Source organism: Neolamprologus multifasciatus, chromosome 7 (genome assembly GCF_963576455.1).
Source record: "Neolamprologus multifasciatus chromosome 7, fNeoMul1.2, whole genome shotgun sequence".
Classification (NCBI taxonomy): Eukaryota; Metazoa; Chordata; class Actinopteri; order Cichliformes; family Cichlidae; genus Neolamprologus; species Neolamprologus multifasciatus.
In genome coordinates this window covers 32235066-32241150 of record NC_140445.1, presented here as the reverse complement: position 1 = coordinate 32241150, position 6085 = coordinate 32235066, and the positions used below count along the sequence as shown (strand labels likewise).

The following is a 6085-nucleotide window of genomic DNA, read 5'->3' as shown; positions in this document are numbered from 1 at the left end:
ACCTCCCTTTTCTTTCTTTAATTGGAGCGTTTTATATTTAACTCTAGCTTTTTTCCCCATTCCAGATATATTTTGACAATGTTCTATCCCATGCCGCAAACTGTTTTTGTGGTATAGCAATCGGTAGAGACTGAAACAAATACAGCAGTCGGGGAAGAATATTTAATCTGATTGATTCAATCCTGGAGTGTAGGTCCAGAAATGGAATAGTGTTCCATCTTTGTATATCTGATTTTATAGATTCATTTAGAGGGGCATAGTTGGCATTGAACATTTTGGTGAAGTCACGATGTATTACCACCCCTAAATACCTAATGCTATCTGCATCCCATTTCCATTTATAACGATTCTTAATTTCGACTGGTGGTTCATAGTTTAAAGTTAATACCTGCGTTTTATTTACATTGACCTTATATCCCGATAAAGAACCATACTGTGATAGTGCTTCCATGATTTGGGGGAGTGCCTGTGAGGGATAGGATATTGTTAAAAGTAAGTCGTCAGCAAATAATGCTAATTTCTGTTCCCCTTCTGGCGTTCGTACTCCTGTTATATCCTGTCTCTGCCTGATCCACTGACTTACTGGTTCTATAAACAAAGCAAAAAGCAGCGGTGAAATGCAGCAACCCTGTCGTGTCCCTCGTTCCAATATAAATGATTCGGTGAGGTCCCCATTGATTTTGATTTTAGCTGTTGGTTTGTTGTATAACTCTGAGATAATATCAATTATAGATTTATCAAAATTAAACTTCTCAAGCACTTTGTATAAAAAGGACCATCTCACTGAGTCAAACGCCTTCTCGGCATCTAAGCTTAACACTAAGGTCTCTAATTTTTGTTTGTCAACTTGCCGCAATATGTGCAAAAACTTTCTGATGTTGTCCTGGGCCTGTCTATGTTTAATGAAACCCGTTTGGTCGTTATGTATTAACCTAGGTAATATCATTTCTAGTCTCTTAGAGATAATAGATGTAAACAACTTGTAGTCAATATTCAATACACTGATTGGGCGATAGTTGCTACATTCTAATTTATCTTTTCCTTCTTTTGGTATAATGGAAATTATTGCTTCCCTCCATGAAGGAGGGATAATTTTCTTTTCCATTACCCAATTAAATGTCTTTATCGTGGTGTGGATCAAATGATCCTGCATTATTTTATACCATTCTGGGCCGAACCCATCTGGCCCCGCCATTTTCCCTCCCTTTAGTCTTTTAATTGCCAAGTAAATTTCTTCTTTAGTTATTGTGGACAACCGCATTTTATTTTGTTCCTCTGTCACACCTTGCAACTTTAGACCTGACAAGAAAATATTGACAATAGAGTTGTTATCTACAAAAGGTTGGGAGTAAAGTTTTCTGTAGTAATTCTGGAAGCATAGTTTAATTTTCCCCAGTTCAGTTTCTATTTGTCCATTAAGAGGATTCTTTATTCTATGTATAGTCCTCTCTGCTTGTTGCTTCCTAAGTTTAAGAGACAGAAGTCTTAGTGATTTCCTCCCTAGATTGTACACTTTCATCAATGAGAATAACCTAATTTAAGTCTTGGCTTCAGCATCTTGGTTCAATTTTTAAAAAATCTAATTAAAATTCATCTTGTGCGACTGATTATTTTTTTGGGCTGTCTGCCCAAATTTCTTAAAAATGTCTGGAATCACTGCCCTGAAAGCCCTGTCTCCAAGTGTGATTGAGTGAGTGTGTTTTGTCTGCCTTTGTCGTCAAGTGTGTATGTGCATACAGATCTGTCCACACAAGTACAGTATGTGTGTCCAATGTGATGTGACTGAGATAACAAAGGAGACAAACGGTCCATTTAGCATTATCTAAGAAGTTATCGCGCTGACTAAGAGAAAATATATACAGGCAAATAAACCCCAGATACTATCTCAATATAGCTACACACTCCACTTGGCAAACTTTTATCCCTCTATAGACGTGGTGCAGACACAGCCCTCAAGGCGACTCTACTCTTTAATGACTCAATAGAATGGTCGATATACTACAGGAATATGTAAACTCAGGTGAGCTGAGCTGGCAAACTGAACATAGAGTTTAGTTTATAGCCCTCATTGTGATAGTTAAGGTAGCAAAACCTGAGGTAAAATGCTGCAAAAGATCACCTCTACAATTTAGAGATCAAGTGCACACTATGACACTTGAATCAGCATACAGTCATAGATTTTTTGTAAAATGATACACAAGGAAATATGTTACATATGTACTAAATGGTTATCTACAATGTCTCAATGTACAACCAAAAGTGAGCCTCTAACCCCAAGTAGTACCAACTATACCCTGGGATTCTCTGTGTCATCCAAAATATCAGTACAGTGCCAGACATCCACACTTCTCACTAAAGGAATGAGAATAAAATGTAACTGAAAAATACAAACACTAAAGAGCAGCAAGTGAATACTGGAACCAGAGGAAGATCTTTTGTCTTGAATGCCTTTGATTCCTTGGAAGTAAAGAAACACAGACCAGCCAAGGGCCAAATATAGCCTACGTGCCTACATAAAAAGACTGCATGCACCGTATTGTACAAAGAAAGCTATTTATAAAAGAACTATGTGAATGTGGATATCTCTGAGCATGCTTTTCTCTAGGCTTTTTTCACTCTGTCCAATATCAGCAACGAGAAAGCCATTTTCCCCCCTCTACAGTCAGGTTTACATTGCTTTCAATTCATTTTCTTATCACTATATCCAGTGGCTGGGTCTTTGATCTGTGCTAGCGTCTAAGATTAGCAAGCTAACAGCATGTCAAAATAATTTCTTACATTGCTTCATCACTCCTGTGAACTGAACCCTCATTTTCATGTATATGGCCTACATTAGGATGACGGATCTGAGATGACATCCATCGAAGGGCTTCAGTACAACGTCATGGTGACGGTGGTATATTGCACTAAGTGCAAATCCGTGAAAATGCAGTGTGACTACAAGGAAAGCAGTACACTGTGTTCATAGTTACAGTTGATTTTGTGAATCTTATGTTGTGAATCTTGCATTGCATCTCTACATCTTTTACATATTGACACATTTCTTTTAAAAGTAAGGGGAATCTGCAGAAAGTACAGCTTGCTGTAGAACCAAGATTTGTGTTTAATAGTTGCTGATAGCTAGATCAAAAGCCTTGACTATTCCTTCATTTAATGGGTATTTTGTTTCAAAAGTTCAGATAATTTATTTAGAAATATGTATCGTCTCAGTTTGGAAATCCAACATTGGACACATAACCTTCTTGTGATCTGTCAAATACTCATGCTGGCATTTACTACCAAAGCAACATGTTTTAACACTAGAACCACAAACATCCCACAAAACCTTCACCTCTGCTGCTCAGACCTGAAACTAATCCAGCTACTCTAGTCTAAATTTCACTCTTTATTTGCTCGGTGACTTTACCACAGCCCAAACTCTGTCCATTCACACACTCTGTCCCGCTGTTCTCCAACTCGATATTCCAATTATACCGCAACATCCCCAATCCATCCATCCCTCGGATTTGACCTCCAGAAACATTTTCATAATTAATTTATGGGTTACGTCATTTATTTTGGGTCATACGGAATAATTTCGTAAATTCCAAGATTCAGAAGGAGGATTATCAGGTGTATGGCCACTGGCTAAAGAGTTGTCAATCACAAGTCCTTAGTCTGTGACCACACCCCCTGATAATCCTCCAATGACAGTTTCACAGTCAGATCTGCTACTCCTTTGTTACATCTGGTTTAAGAACACCAAGATGATGATAGTGAAAACCTGCATCTCAAGGCTTCAAAACAGGAGTTCACAAACCAACCGGTTACATCACAGCTACAACCATTTTTTATACTTTTCAAACAAAATGTCTTCCTAGGCGAGACATATAATTGTTGAGCATAGCATTTTTATATTTATTTCTATGTGGATCAAAATGCCCCAGCTTGGCAGATGCAGGTATAAATGGTCTTTGTTTTTCATCCCACTTACTCTAAAATACACTATACAGTGGCTAAGCTCATTTTAGAAGAAGTCATGAAAGAAGAGATGGCCAGAGATTGTCTGACTTTAACAGGTCTTAAGTGCAAAATAGCAGTAGAGTTATCTAAATCGACAGAATTGCAATCAGCAAGCGATTATAAATTAACTGTAATGTTCTCAACTATGAGGACTTCTATGAAAGACAGACAGTCATCTCCATATTGGCTTAGCCTAACAGCAGGAAGATAGCTATTCGCTGATAAAGGCTTGCAGTAATAAGAATCTCCATTACAGCAGGCTTTTCTCTCCAGGAGGTTAATGACAATTAGATGTATACTACTGTCCATCCATCTATCACATGGCATGAAGTCAAACAGTTAACCTTAAGAGCTCTATGAGTGTGTCCTCTTTTTTTAAGACACAGAGAAACACAAAATCTCAAAGTCATTTACGTGGTATGGTGTGCAGATCAAGGCAGGCAAATTTGATGGTTATACACATACAGCGATCCTAGGATTGCTGATGTGCACATATAAAAAATATACATCCCGGGTAATATCTTTTGATGACCAAGGCTTCGTCTTTTCTATGGATTTATGCTGAACTTACATATTCAGTCCTACTAATCTTTTTTTTATTGCAATGAACTGCAATAAGCATCCATAAACACAGCATCTTATACTTGAAGCCAGAACTCTTGTGAACTTCTATTTTGATGCTAATTACATAGGAAGTCTCAGGTTTCTCTGCAGCAGCCAGTCATTATTCCACTCAATACTGCACATCCAAAGGCCATCACTCACAAAAGTCACAACACTCACTGGCAAATTAACTTCCTGATGAACGCAGTCACTGGACAAGCTAATTCACCCATCATCTAAAGGAATCACAATTTCCTCCTTTCTTTTTTTTATCCACAATTTCCTCAACTTCCCAGCATCAAACTGGAGCATTCAGCTTCAGACTGTTCCATTTTTTTGGAGCACAGACAAGGTTCATTACACTTCGAGTAACAGATAGTTAAATGCATGTTACTGCAGTTAATTAAGTACATTTGTATGGTTTTAATTGTTAGACAATTGGCAGAGGGGAAGGAAAATCTGGGGAAATATGAAGAAACATAAAAGATCTGATTGTTCATATTGCTCAGCATCACCCACTTGGGCTGTTGTTTCATATTGCACAATCTGAGATGCAACTCCAGGGCGCAATGCCTATTGAGTGAGAACATATTACAAACCAGCATGGTGGCAGACTGTTTACTGAGGAAATTACACATTATGCCGCTGTGTCCCATAAGAAAATTATTCAATTACACTTCCATTGCATTTGTTGATTCGAGTTTGCCTGAAAATGAATCTTAATGGCAGTTGGGAATAAAGCATTAATAGAAGTAAAGAAAGGAAAAAGGAAAAGGAGAAGAAGGAGAAGAAAATGCACAGATGGAGGTCAAGTATCTTTATTTTTATGTTGACTTACAAAATGTGACTAGCGAGGGGAGATTTACAGAGTGGTGAAAGATGTGGAAAAATAAGTGATCCATACACTTGCGGAGGGGGCTAAGGGATGATAAGGAAAGATGGATGGATGATAAGGAAGATGAGCAAAAGTGTGAAAGAGTAAATAAATGGAGGGTGGGCCTTATTGGTGATGTTTGTGCTGTGTGACAAGCCATGGAGCTCCTGTTCTCAGCACTTCACTGAAACATTACACTCAACTATGAACCGGATCTGCATCGCTATGGGAATATTAACCATCTCTCAGGTTTTTCAGGAAAGAATTACAGAGTTTTTAACTTCGTGCCTTAAAGCAAGCAAGATGAGCTACTATGCACTTAGAAAACTTTCAGAACTTTTAACATTTTAATGTTTAAACAGTTCTCATTTAAGAATCTAGGTCAAAATAAGGCTGCTGGTTTGGCCACTGAAATGAGATACACAGCAGTTAAAGCTAAGAATGTACTTCACCATTCTTAGTTGTTTTATTATATATGATTTTATTTTTATATCTATCAGCTGCAAAATAACCTGTACAAGAAATGCCTTATCTAGTTTAATAAGGCCCTTTTCTCAAGCTAACAAATAAAGAGTTCACCTGCTATTGTTGACTCCGGAAATAAGT

The 6085-nt window shown here is 37.7% G+C and overlaps 1 protein-coding gene across 15 annotated transcripts in view; it reads right to left on the bottom strand.

Moving 5' to 3' along the window:
- vav2 (vav guanine nucleotide exchange factor 2) overlaps positions 1 to 6085 on the bottom strand; it is a 213041-nt gene that overhangs the window by 174398 nt on the left and 32558 nt on the right. The gene's annotated exons all lie outside the window — the stretch shown is intronic.